General features: G+C 39.7%; 1 protein-coding gene across 4 annotated transcripts in view; it reads left to right on the top strand.

The window, feature by feature from the left end:
- Positions 1-14,730, top strand: part of NRIP1 (nuclear receptor interacting protein 1) — a 258,629-nt gene that overhangs the window by 94,119 nt on the left and 149,780 nt on the right. The gene's annotated exons all lie outside the window — the stretch shown is intronic.

The following is a 14,730-nucleotide window of genomic DNA, read 5'->3' as shown; positions in this document are numbered from 1 at the left end:
GCCCCGTGCGCCACAATTACTGAGCCTGCGCGTCTGGAGCCTGTGCTCCACAACAGGAGAGGCCACGATAGTGAGAGGCCCGCGCACTGCGATGAAGAGTGGCCCCGCTTGCCACAACTAGAGAAAGCCCTCGCACAGAAACGAAGACCCAACACAGCCAAAAATAAATAAATAAATAAATTTTAAAAAAATAAAAAAAAATAAAGTTGATTTGATATAAACTTGTTTTAAGATAGGATTTTATTAGGTTTTTTTTTTTTTAGGTTTTTATCCAAGTTTCAACGGGTGTTAAATTTATTTTTTAAAAAAGTCTCCAAACGTTTTGCAAAAATGAATGTGTGTGCTTGCACACATGTGTATGTATACTATATGTGTATAGGTAATAAGTAGTTGAGAATGATAAGCAATGTCCATATGTAATAAGTAATAGAGACCAATTTATTTAGAAAAAGGAAAAAGAACTATACTTGTGAACTGATGGCCTGGGGTGGGGGGGGGGGGTGGAGGGCATTATTTTTACAAATATATTAATAATAATTTAAGAGGAAGGCCTTTTCCCAAAAATCAGTTTCTATTTTCTGACACTAAAATAGGCCTATTAAAATTTCAAATTAAAATCTGAAAATTTTGCAGCTTCTCCCTAACAAGTTTATAAACACTGTCTAAAAAAAATACGCAGGTAACAGAAATACATACAGCTGTTCTACATGATTAAAATGTTGAAAAGTTACGCTCTGCTGTCTGTACAGGCACTGTCATCGGAACCAGAGATGCACAGCCATGTTTTGTTTCGTTTATTGATTTATACGGTAAAAAGGCATAACAAGCTCATCATGTAATAAACTGAGGGATTTTTAAGAAGAAAACCACCCCAGTTAGTAACTCTTCTTGACTATAAGTTAGTGCCAATGACTTTAATATGGAAAGTCTTTCATAATCTAATCAGATTATGATCACCCACCCTGTGCCAAGTTCTATTTCAAGCTTGTTAATGTGGAAATCTCCTTTACAAAGAAATAATTTTGAACAAGTTTTCTCCTACCACTACTATCACTAAACTGTGACCTGTTTGGTTACAGAAAATAGATTTTAAATGTTAAGCATGACATTTTTTCATTTATTCCGTCAAACTTAAGAAATATGTGACGCTAGCACCTTGTAAGGGTTGGTGGAGGAATCTGTGGGCACCATTTAGCGTTAATTTACTGCTACATTTCTCTAAATGGTTGGCACGATAATACTTAAAACATTTTAAAGATGCTGTCTTCTTAGGTAAGTTAAAGACCCTTGCTCTAAAAAACCAGAGTTAATGTACTCTTTAGTTGGTAGCAGAATAATTGGAAATAAAATTCAAATCCCATAAACTTCAGTCCTGGCGAAGTGCTGCTGCACTTATGATGCCCTTATTTGAGTGTCTAAAGGTAAATACATAAACCCTTCCAGCAATAGCCAAATTTTAAAATATCAATAGTACACTTATGTAGTCAGAAGAGGATTTTTCAGCCATTCCAAACAGTCCTTTTACAGCCTTTTTACTGACAAAGACCTAGACAGCCTTCTACCGTCCAGCCTTTGCTTTTACCAAACTTCATTGGGTAGGTGCTCTGAGCTTTAAGAAAAGTTTACAATCCTTTGGGACTGTTCATTTTGCTCTTTTTTGCTGATACGCATTCACCTCCGAGCACATCTGGAAAAGGAAATGGCCTAACGTTGTATGGGTTTCATAGCCCGTAGTTTTTGAAAGCTGCACCAGCGGGGCCCCAGAGTAGAGCTTCGGTGTTGGTAAGTTTTCTGAGATTGTATTTTCCCTTAGCTAATTGATTTGAAATGGTAATTTAAGGATAGAACAGTGAGATGACTTCACTCTAATTAGAAAACTATAGATTTCTCCCAGGTTGCCCCTAGCGGCCATTGTAGCTAATCTTTCCATGAGCTGCAAATCCTTATAAGACTGGCAGCACCCAGTTGGATGTGCTAGCTGGCCTTGCTGCATCTGGTAGAGTGCCCTTTGACTTCTGGCCCTGCCTGCATTTTCACATTTTCAACTCATTCTCCCACCATCTAACACCTTTCTGCCCATCACCACCAATCATTCTAAGTGTTCAAAACCTTCCCAGTAGGAATTCAGTGTCCTGAGCACGTCTGCCTTCCTGGCATCACCTTCAACCGTGCGACATTCTCTGCCTAAAATACCTCCTTCCTTTGCCCTCACCTCCCCATCCACAGCCTTGTAAATTTGTATTTACCTTCAAAACCTAACAAATATTGCCCCCTCAAAGAACCCTCTGTAGTTCCTCCAGGCAGTGTGTCCCTCAGCCCTCTGCAGTCCCGTAATGCTTTGTGTAGACCTCTCTCAATTTCACTCATTAGAGTGGTTAACAACATCCTTTGTATTCCTTCTAAAGGCAAGAAGTGTGAAGTGTGTCCAAATCCTGATACATAACAGTTACTCAGTAAATGTGTGACCAGTCAAAGAATGAAAGAAGGTTGATTTCTCCCCACACAAAAACTGAAAGGCTGCCTCCCCTTCCCTGGGCTGGGAAACAAAGTAATTTACAAGGTAGGGATACATCCCTTTCCCTGAAGCAATGCCCAGTCTCCCAGTCTACCTCTAGCCCTAGGGCTCATGATCTCGGTAGGCCAAGTCAGGCATTCTTTCTTCTGTCCCCTCTGATCTGCAGAGATGCTATCAGCTTAGAGATTCCTAACAAGAGGGGCTGGTTCTTGAGAATGGGAAGGGAACTTTGGGGGTTTTGCCAATGTAGGTCTAATTACCTGTTGTACCATATCTTCTTACAAACAGCAGTGAGCATCTTAGAATTTTTGCCTTTAGCAGGGAAGCTACCAACCCTTCCAAACATCACACTGAGATAGGCCTGAGGCAAGAATCCATGGCCTCTCCTGCCAATCATGAATAAGTTCATGATGCAGAGGGCTACACTCTTCCTGAACTATCCAGAATCAAACCCAAGCAGAACATGCTCTCTTGGTGGGTGTGGTACAACTAACTCCTTGATGATAAGACCCTCACCAGGGTAGGACCTGGATTTAGCATTAGGCTATTTCAGATCCTCAAGGAAATCTGAGTCCCTCCAGGTGTGGAAATGCAAGAGACCAGAGCCACAGATGAACTAGTCCACTAGCACACGTATTTACATTCATCAGAGGGCTTTGACAGTGGCAACTTACCTAGAAAGCCACATCAACAGGTTCTAAGAGTATCAGAAAAGTAATACACATGTTCAGTGATTCAGCAGGTCCTTAATAAAGGTGTGCTAAATCACTGTGACAGCAGAAGCTCATCTCTTTCATATGTGTGGAGGTGCACTGAGAGATGTTAATTTCCTTTTATTCTGATAACATAAAATTAATCTAATAAACTTTTTTTTTAAACTGTTGCATTTTATTTGTCCAGAGAAACCATATTTCGTGTTCCCAACCCCCAAGAGAAAGAATAAAGTCTTAGATGAAATCGCTCTTATCATATGTCCAAATGGCAGTGGAAAATCCAAATGTAGAGCATATTCAGGAGGAGGAGATTGGCTTTCAGTGGAGATAAAATAGCCCCCTTTCCCTAGCCAAGGACTGATGACTCATGATCTCTACCTGATATAAGGCCATGGGGAAGAAACATGGAAACCTCTGTCTCAAATAAAGGGGACATTTTTAAGTGGATGTTTTATGTAATTAGATAGTGGAAAGAGCTAGACATATTTAGAGGACAGAGAAGTTTGAAGCCCAGTGTCCCTAGTTTTCTAAGGAAGAGGGGACCCTCCCTAAGCTGTTCTCTTCCTATGAGCTCCTTTCTAGCTTAAGTGAATCAAGAAGGCTTCTAATCTTAACCATATTAATAGAAAATAATCATACTCATACTCTCATCAAAGGTAAGGAGTTTCTTGTGAGTCTGGATATTTAAAATCAGGTGGGGTTTTTCTGTGTTGTTTTTATTTGTTTTTGGTGTTTTTTTTTTTCCCCAGCATCTCTTCATACTTGGGTAAGGTTGTAGACTTGCAGAACTGGGATATGAGACCAGGGAATAGAGTGATAAGAAGCTTATGAACTTAACATTTCCCCTAAAACCAAACCAGACAGCAACCTAACAACCATCAAAGCATCATGCTTATTTACCCAACTGGCCTTAATGAGCAAAACAGTATTAAGGGTGCGGTGATCATGCTAAAGCTGTATTCCAGGACTCGCTTTTGCTCCAAATTGTTAACTGATAGTAATGCAAGAAAGGTTCCCAGAAGCCAAAGTGCAACTTTTAAAGTGAATAGTCAAAGTGCAACTTTTTAAAATAACAGTGACATTGATGCCACTAGATTAATGGGACCATACAGTACTTAGAGGCTGTTTCTGATCATCACCAAGTGAAGTCTTACTGAAGCAGGAATACAGGCCAGAGCACAAACACATATCCAGCTTACCAGATTGCTTGCTTGCTTCCTTATTTCCTTCCTTCCTTTATTCCTTCCTCCCTTCCTTCCTTTTTCTCTTTCCTCTCTTTCTCTCTCGTTCTTTTTCTTTTTAATGGAATAGATTTAAGGAGATGTAATTGATATACTGTACAATTTACCCATTTAAAGTGTACAATTCAATGATTTTTAGTATATTCATGCAGTAACTAGATAACTAATATCGTTTCTGTCTGTAGAGTTACATGTTCTGGACGTTTCATATAAGAGGTATCGTACAATACGTGACCTTTCATGAATGGCTTTATTCACCTTAGCTTAGTGTTTTCAAGGTTCATCCATGTTATAGCATGTATCAGTACTTTCCTCTTTTATTGCTGAATAATTTCCCATTGTATGTATATGTCATTTTATCAGTTGATGGACATTTGGGTTGTTTTCTTTTTTAGCTATTATGAATAATTGTGCTGTGAACTTCGTTGTTGTAGTCACTCATCAAAAACAGGATGGACAACCAATCAACATTTGGTTTGGATATTGCCACACATGAAGTATGAGGGTATGAAGTCAATTGACTGTAAATGTAGGGGTTCATTTCTGGACTCTCAGTCCTCTTCCATTGATTTATATGATTATCCTATGCCAGCCAGTACCACACCATCTTGATCACTAGAGTTTTGTAGGCATTTTTGAAATCAGGGAGTGTGAGTCTTCTAAATTTGTTTTTCTTTTTCAAGATTATTCTGGCTGTTGTTGGTTTCTTAAATTTACATATGACTTTTAGGATAAAACTGTCAATTTCTGCAAAAATGGTAGCTGAGATTTTGATAGGGATTGTGTTGAATTTGTGCAGATCATTTGCGGGGTATTGCCATTTTAACAAAATTAAATCTTCCAATCTGTGACCATAGAGTGTCTTCCCACATATTTAGGTCTTCTTTGATGTTTTCCAACAGAGTCACCCTGGGATGACGCTGGTTTTAGCAGGGTCCTGTTTAGTTGGCTCTTTCCCTGATCTCTCTGTTGTCTGCCTCTTTAGGTATCACACCCAGCTGTTAGGCTCCACTAATTGTCCTCTCATTACTCTCTCTCTCTCTCTGTATGTATGTGTGTGTGTGTGTATATATATATATATATATTTTTTTTTTTTTTTTTTTGACAATGCCCTGGCCATAAATATCTCCACTGTCTGACCCAATTACATTTGGGCCCTTTTGCAAGTGTGGTTTTTGAGGCAGGTCTTTGAGATTTGTTCTGTTCGCAGAGGGCTCTTCTTAGCTGTCTCTTTTCCTGATTCCCTCTGGTAAACTAGCTGACCTGTGGCTTAGCTTACTGTTCTCAGAGCTTACAGCCTCCTCTCAATTGCTTACCACCAAGATCTTTGTCGTTTTCAAGAATATTTTAGGCTTGAAGTTTCTCACACTCTGTTCTAAATGAAGGGAGAGCTTCAGAGCTCTGGTCAAAATTCAACCCCTGGTCAAAATTTCTGAGCCACTGCTCCATTGCTAAAGACAGAGATAGTGGCCCGTTTCTCTCCAAGTAGCATCCCTGTTTTTACGAATTGGGTGCTGGGGGAGGATGATAGCTTTGGGTCTTCTCAGTTCACCACTCCCAGTGGGGAGGCTCTACCCTATGAATGAGCTGGGCCTAGGGCAATCAAAGCCCCTTATTCTTCCCTGCCACATTTAAGATAGATTGTCTGCCCTTAGAGAAGAAGCTCGGTAGAGGAAGAAAGCCCTTGACTTTCAGTGGCACTCACCTGGAAGGTAGTGTTGACAGAAAAATGTCACCTGCCATATCAGTAAACAAAGGATGTTACAGCCATCAAGCCAGAAGCCACTGCAGCTGACTGTGCACCCTGAAGGGATTCAGGATGGAGAAAAACAGGATGCTGGGCCTAGATAGTCAGGTGCATATCAAAGGAATGATTTCAATGACCCCAGATTCTTGCATGTTCCTGTACATAGAAAAACACTGAATGCATTAACTTGAGATGTCTGGTTTTTCTTTAATTAATAGTAAGTAATCTTTTGATGTTCTGACTCCCTGGATTTTTTTTTTTGCAAAAACTCCTATATATCCTGGCTCATCCCTTACCTCTTCAGAGCAGTTCCTCAGAGCTGAGAGGCTGCTTCCTGGGCTTGAGTCCCCAGGAAGTCCACTGAATAAAACATAATTTTCAATGTTTAGGTTATGCTTTTTTTTTTTTTCAGTCGACAGTAGCCTCTGTAACCCAGAGTTTTGCAGAGGATGAGAAATGCTGGTCACCTGGCCCTTCCAAGGAGATATTGACACCCTTAACTGGAGCTGGGGAGAGGGACCCTCATTTTCTCGGCCACACCCAGCTTGAGTGGATCTTCCATCACACTAAGCTGCGGTGAGGGAGAAGGAGTAGGTCATGGCTCAAATGTTCTTAGCAAGATTTAAGAGATTTTCTTGCGTAATGTTCCTCATTTGATGTGTTCCTTTAGGAAAATTTGCAGAGTATTTTTTAAAAATAATTTTACCAGTTACGTTGTTTTGCTGGAGAACGGGTTTGCTGAGCTCCTCATGCTGCCATTCCCAAAGTGGGTCCCTCCTACTTACCTTATTTCTCATCAACAAATAAATGGACTCAAAGCCACATTCCTCCAGGGTAACCTACTTAAGCAATGTTGCGCTGCAGCATTATTTCTACCCATAGGATGACACATTTCTGGCCCTGAGGACTAAATCCCGTGCTCTTTTGAAAGACTTTTCTTACCTCCTATTAAACATAATTTACTTAAATCTATTTTCTTTTTTCCAAGAATTTCATTTAATTTTTTTTCATGTCCTCCCTTGGATAATATTCCGATTCGTAACTCTTCCTGCCATCAAATGCTACACAATTGAACCCAACAGACCAAACTCAATGCAACAAACGGCCACCACTTACATATTCAATTTGTAATCATTTAAATGCTCTTTGGTATTTAACTCAGGAAAATTATTCTTTGGTTTTTTTTTCTTATGCTATTTTTTTAAATTAATTTTTTGAGCAGTTTCAGGTTTATAGAAAAATTGAGCAGAAAGAATAGAGCTCCCCCATACACCTCCACACTGCTACCCCCTCTGTTTCCCTTATTATTAACACCTTGTATTAGTGCTGTACATTTGTTACAATTGATGAACCAATATTGATACATTATTTTAACTAAAGTCCTTGGTTTATATTGGGCTTTGTATTGGACTTTGTATTATATACTCTATGGGTTTTGACAAATTTATAATTACAAGTACCCACAATTTGAGTATCATCACAGTTTCACTGCCCTAAAAATTCCCTAAATTCTACCTATTCATCCCTCCCATGCACTCCTGCGCTCACTCCCACCTCTTTCCGGGGCCTGGCAACCACTGATCACTTTGTCTCCATAGTTTTTCCCTTTCCAAAATGTCATATAACTGGAACCATATAGTATGTAGTCTTTTCAGATTGGCTTCTTTCACTTAGCAATACAATTTTAAGGTTTATGTCCCTTTGTAGCTTAAGTTCATTTCACCACTGAATGATATTCTATTGTATGTATATATATCACATTTTGTTTATCCATTTACCTATTGAAGGACATCTTGGTGGCTTTCAGGTTTCAACAGTTATGAATAGAGCTGCTGTGAGGGCTTTTATGTGGACGTTTTTCAAATTTTTTCTTTTATTAAAATTTTTAAAAATTGGGATTTTTATTATTTCTGATATATTTTTATATAATTTTTTTTCATTTTTCTTTCTTCTTTTTTCTTTTTTGATATGTATTTTAAGAGGGCAGAGCTGACCTTCCCAATAATTCAAATTTCCCACAACTCCTGTGCTTAAGAAATGCTTAATCATCAATTCCAAGCCCATCAGTTTCACCGGATGTACCAACCAGGTTAAGCTACGTTATGTTGCAGTACCAAACAACCCTAAACTCTCAGTGACTGAAAACCACAAAGGTTTATTTCATATTCTTGCGACATGTCCAACTTGAGTTGGCAGCGGGCTCTGCTCATGGTCATGCTCATCCAGAGTGGTGGTGCCTTCACTCTCTGGGAGTGTCACTGGTTGCCTTGGCAGAGGGGAAAGAACATGGTGAATTGAGCACCAAATTTAAAAGACTTAACACCTCCTCACATTACACCAACCAAAGCACTGGTCTGCTTAGCTTCAAGATGGTAGGAAGTTTAACTATGTATGTGGTATACCTGGAAAAAGAAGAACCAGAAGCATGGATGAACATTCAGTAATATCTACTTTTAATATAGGATTTGCCTGAGCATAGAACAATGTTCTTTTGATCACTAAATTTAATTTGATTATATCTTAATGTTTGCCTTTCCTCTTCACACTATGGACTAGAAGACAAAATTCACAAAACTTAAGGATTTAAATGATATCTACTAATCCTAAGGAAAAAGCTTAGGTTTGCCACAAGCTCTACAGGCTGACTCTAAGGAAGATGATGGAGTTGAGCGTGAAGGCAAGTACCTGCTGGAGAGTTGGCACTGCTGACACTGAAGGATTCAAAACCAATGAGGATGAATGCTTTTCACGCAAGCTCAGTGTAACAATAGAGAGATGTTCAGTCGTGGTGTCAGAACCAGGCACCATAACTATATCCATATACATTTATTGGTTTTATTATTTTAGTTTGTTTATGTGATTAAAGCTTTTCTTCTCTTTCCAAAATTGGATATTCCATTTGAACCTAAACACATCTTGAAACAAATTTCAACTGAGAAGACAATTTTGGTTGAGGTCATTTCAAATCCATTTAATTGCTCTTGAATCCTTTAGCTAACTAGACACCCTTCTTTTCCCAGATTTGCTGGGAATTTGGGTTACCAGCACCCACTTTATGAAAATCCTGTAGTTATTTAAGATCAGCTCTTAGAACTAAGTACTCACTCCTTTACTACTCCATCCCCAGAAACTTCTCCTCTTTCTTATGGAAACTAATGTCCTTGGGAAAGTCAGCCCTGCTTCATTTTTTCTCATGCATCTTGTCTCAGCATCACGTGGTAAAGATCAAGACATGGCCAGTCCCTACCTGCGCTATTTGAGCCTCTAGGCAACAGGATCCAAAGTCATCCCTGTACTCCTGCTTGATGTTTCCCACTGCAAGAGAAGTCCCCAAGTCCCCATCCCAAACTCCTGCATTCCCCATTCTTTTTTCCCTGCACGTTTTCAGAAGCTTCTCAAGGGTTTCTAATCTTACCTCTTCCCAACACTTACCTCTAGAGCAAAAAAGATGGTATAAAGAGGGAGGAAGAATCATCCTTCTGTCACTGTGGCAATGAGGGGCAAGAAAATAGCAGAAGAGATTCTCCCCTAGATTGTAAGTATATTAACTGCAATTTCCAACCCACTTTAAGGGAGAAACCATGGAAACTATGTACAGTGGAAAACAAGACTTTGGAATCAAAAGACTGGAATTTGAAGTTCAGCTCCCCCCAGAACTAGCATGAATTTGTCTTAGTCTCAGATTTGGGGCCCGAAAATTTGTTCAGTACCTCTTGCCCACTGGACTATTGCTAGGATCACGTGATGTATTACACATGAAAATATTGTGTAAAGTGCTATTCACATATTCTCTTTTCTAAAAAGGATGTCGATATTTTCAGTCATAACAATTATATTTACTCATAAAATTTATGGGGAATTCAGAAAAGTACACAAAGAAGAACACAAAAATTACCTATAATCCTACCCCCAAGACATAAATACTATTAGTTATCTCTATTAATATGAAATGCTATTACTACCTTCTTGCGATCTGCCAGTAATTACGTATTTGTGTTTTAACATTGTCAGGATTATGCTCTGTCCTTGTGTGGCAGACTGTATTTTCCAAAAGTGGCCACCAGATATTTTCTGGTGCCAGAACCTGGCCTCTCCATCAACACGTAGAGTCTTATTTTCCCTCCACATGTAACTGGCTGGGGCTTGCAGCTGCCTCGATCAATAGAATGTGGTGAAAGGCATGTTGCATGGCTTCTAGGGCTAGGTCATAAAAGGTGATACAGCTTCTGCCTGGCTCTCATTTTTAGGACACTGGCCCTTGGAAACCAAGAGGGGAAGCCTAGGTCACACGGAGAGCCTATGTGTAGGTGTTCTGACCAACAGCGTCAATGGCTGGACGTATGAGTAAGTGAACCCTCAGATGATTGCAGCCTCTGAGCTGCTACAGCCGATGCCAAGTGGAGTAGAGAGAAGCTGTCCCCAATGAGCCCTGCCCAAATTACAGATTCACAAGCAAAACACATGTTGTCATGACAGTTCACTTAAATTTCGTATGCACATTTTCTCATGTCTAACAATTTTTACGTCAACTTAATATGGCTAAATGACATTCCATTATGTGTATATTCTATAATTTATTAAAACCCTTCTATATTGTTGCTTATTTAAGGTTCTCTCTCCAAACCTTTTTTTATGCTATGATACATAGTGTTGCCAAAAACATCTTTACACACACATTTTGAGTTTTGCTTTTCTGATGGTTTCCATAGAGTAGAGTTTAAGAAGACAAAAGGTATAACTTCAATGTACCTCGGTTACATTGAATTAGCTCTTTGTGGCTCACTAGAATCAAAACTGTCTTAAGCTTCATTATTTCTGTAGAAAAGTGTTCTAAGATCTGAACTTTACAGAACTGCCTCACAAAATTTTGGCACACAATCCTTTTCCAAAGTCAACAACCCATTTCCTCATTGACTTCTGAATCAGTCAGAATAAATTTTTTTTGAGAATGGTTCTTGCTGTCACACAGCTTGTGCCTCTCACCTTTGATTTCCCCTGAACGGCTTGTACCCCAGAAGAAATTCGTTTTTAGTAAGGTGATGCCTGCACCACCTGTGGTAGGCTGAATATGACCCCCATATGGATAGCCATATTTTAATCCCTGGAACCTATGAATGTTCCTTTACACGGTAAAATGGGATTTGCAGATATGGTTAAGTTTAGGCTTTTAAGGAAAGATTATCACAGATTATCCAGACAGGTATGAAATGCAATCACAAGAGTTCTTACAAGTGAGAGGCTAAGGGGACATTGGACACAGAAGAAAAGGCAATGCGGCCACGGAGGCAGTAGTGACGCAGCCACAAGCCAAGGCACGCCAGGAGCCGCCAGGAGCCGCAAGGAGCAAGGAAGAGTCTCCTCTAGAGTCTCTGAAAGGACTGTGGCCCCGCTAACACCTTAATTTTGGCCCAGTGAAACCGATTTTGGACTTCTGGTCTCCAGAACAGTGAGAGAATAAATCACTGTTGCCTTAAGCCACCAAGTTTGTGGTGATTTGTTACAGCAGCTCTGGGAAAATTATACATCATTCTGTTGCTGCATAGGAAATAAAGGAAATACAAAGGAGTTCATTTTAATGCTCCAAATTCTCTTCCTCGAGTATCTTCCTAGGGTAGGTGCAGGCTCCAGTAAACATGCACAAAATCCATTAGAGAGCTTTGGGAGTTTTATTTACGTGTGTGTGAAAATTTAAGTATTAAGCACTCACTGTCCTTTAGAGAGTAATAAAGCAAAGATTCTCATGCTTGTGTTATTTATATTCTAAGTTGGACACACACACACACACACACACACACACACACAAACACCTGGAGCAGAGTAGAGATCCCTGTATTTCCTCAAAGTCCACCTTAAGGTACACACTTTGAAATATGTCAGAATTCAGAGCACATAAACATGAAAGCATAGTTTGAATCTTCCCCCTTTGGAGATATAATTGTAGTCCTGGAATGGAAAATAACAAGGAGTCAGATAATAGGGCCCCAAAGATCTCAAAGAAATAGGTTAATCTCACTGTGGATCCTAGCATGTCATAAGACATCAGTGTACACTAGCTTCTCTCTTTCCCTTCCTTGGTTAAAAATGTCCCTTTGTTGTCGAGGTCTAAGAAAAGGCAAGACATAACAAATGAATCTGCAGTGATGTTTGAAAAATAGGCCCTGACACATTTGGAACATACCCACTGTTCAAAATCTGCCGGCTGAGAGAAGCTGATTAGAAGCCCTGACGGCCCGTGGGGAGCCCCGTCCAGGTGCCTGTTACCTGCTGCTCTCAGCTCTGCCTGGGGCAGGATGGAGACAGAGAATCCATCCAGTTGCCTCTCATCTTCATGTAAACGCCGGACCAATAGGCAGCTGCTGCTGTTGAGACAAACACGAAGGGAGGGAAGGTCGTGCTGGCTAGAAAACCTCACTCGGCCTCTTCTTCTCTTCCTTGGCATTAGACTTTAGTTGGGTCTCTCCAGTGATGAAAGCTTCATCCTTTTCTTTAAGAAGTGCCTTGACTTGGGTAGTTTCTGTGTATATCTCTTCATCTGGAATCAGAAAAGATCCCCTCTACACACTCTTCCCTGAAGCTCAGAACCAAGAGAGACTGAAAATGACCATCTCTGTTGATAAGTAGATTTAAAATTGAAAGGGCAATTCTAATGTTGGTTGAAGGTTCTGCATTCCATCCCCATGTGGTGGATTTTAAATAAGTCAAAATAGAGCAATTGATGCTGTAAGCCTTAGACAAAGCAGCCATGATCCATGGTGTAGAGAAATTTTTGTGAGGGGAAAAGCGACTCATGCATATATTCATTCATTTAACAAAATATATATTAGTGCCCACTCTATAACAGCACTGTGTAAGGTCCTAGAAATACAGTGAGGAATAAGACAGATCTGTGTCTGCTCTTAAAAAAATTGAAGTCTAAGTAGTTTAAAAACTAGGAGAGACAGACTTGGTGCCGTGATAGGATGCAGCAGGAAAGCATCTAACCCAAACTTGAATAGTAGTCAGGCTTTATAGAGGAAACGATATTTTCTTTGAAATTTAGAGGATGGAAATAGCATAAGCAGTGGTTTGGAGGTAGGAGAGAACTTAAAGCATTAAAATAACTGAAATCGAATCAGAATGACTGAGAGCTGAGGTTCTGAAGGTAGAAAGAGACCTCTTTATATGGATCTTGAAAGTAAAGACACGAAATTTGTTAGATGATGTTAAGCAGTTTAGTGATGTGATCCGATTTTCCCTTTAGGGAGAGCTCTTGGTCTACAATGCACAAGACAGCTGTTGGCGCTATCGTGGCAAGAGGTGACGGTGGCGCAGGGAATGGTAGTGATGGTGAGGAAGCAGATAAGTGGATGATACAAGAGGTATTTAGGAGAGAGATTTGTCAGCCTTGGTAATTGAGTAGGCATGGGTGAAAAAGGAGAAGGATAAATTAAGGTTTTCCGGACTTCACCAAATTGCTGGTGAAGTTAATGAAGCTCAATTTCAGACAAATGAATTGGAGATGTCTAAGCTCTGTTCAAGGGAAGATATTAAGCATAGAGTTTGGATAAACAAGTTATTTCAGGAGAGATTTAGGTCAAAGGTATAGGTTTGAGGGTGGTTGTTAGCATGCAGTTGATAACTGAAGGCTTTGAAGCTGAAGAGATTGCCCAAGGCACTTTGTATGTTTAAGAAGAGATGACTTCCTGGGGCAGAATCCTGAGAATATGGTGCTTTAAGGGATGAGAAGAAGAAAATCCTGCAAAGGAGACTACTAGGTGAGAAAAAACTGGGACACTGTGTATCATGGAAACCAAAAGAAAAGAGTATTTAATGAAAGATAGTGTGGTGAACGTTGCCTTGATCAGTAACGAGTGCATTTAACACTCAGGGCAGAGTCCCTCCTCCATATGGTGAAATTTCAGTCATCATCATGTAAGAATCAATAAACATCTTCTTGATTTGGTCTTTAATTTTAAAATGAGCGCCATTTAAAAAATGAATTTCAGTTTTAAAGATATTATTCAAACTCAGTAAACTAGTTCATGTATGAATTAAAGTTTGTACTTGCCAAGCAAATAAAAAATACCTCAAAGTTCATACTCTGTTTTGCTGTTTTCAATTTTAAATACAAATAAAAACTCCTAACGTGTTAACGTAAAAATGACAGAATGAACTCAGTTTCTATTTCTTTGTCTTTACAGTCTCTCTGTTGACATGGTATGTTTTGAATCTACTGATTAAACATAGGAATACATGTACTGTAGGGTTGGAGACACAATGACCAAAGCAAGCCTGAATGATTCTGAATCATTATGGATTTACTCTTTTTTTTTTTTTAATGTTTTTATTTTATTTTTGGTTGTGTTGGGTCTTCGTTGCTGCATGCTGGCTTTCTCTAGCTGTGGCGAGCAGGGGCTTCTCTTCGTTGCAGTACGTGGGCTTATTGCAGTGGCTTCTCTTGTTGCGGATCACGGACTCTAATCGCAAGGGCTTCAGTAGTTGTGTCACGTGAGCTCAGTAGTTGTGGCTTGCGGG

The sequence above is a fragment of the Balaenoptera acutorostrata genome, chromosome 4 (genome assembly GCF_949987535.1).
Source record: "Balaenoptera acutorostrata chromosome 4, mBalAcu1.1, whole genome shotgun sequence".
Lineage (NCBI taxonomy): Eukaryota > Metazoa > Chordata > Mammalia > Artiodactyla > Balaenopteridae > Balaenoptera > Balaenoptera acutorostrata.
The sequence above is the reverse complement of the archived record's forward strand: the minus strand, read 5'-3'. Positions and strand labels throughout refer to the sequence as shown.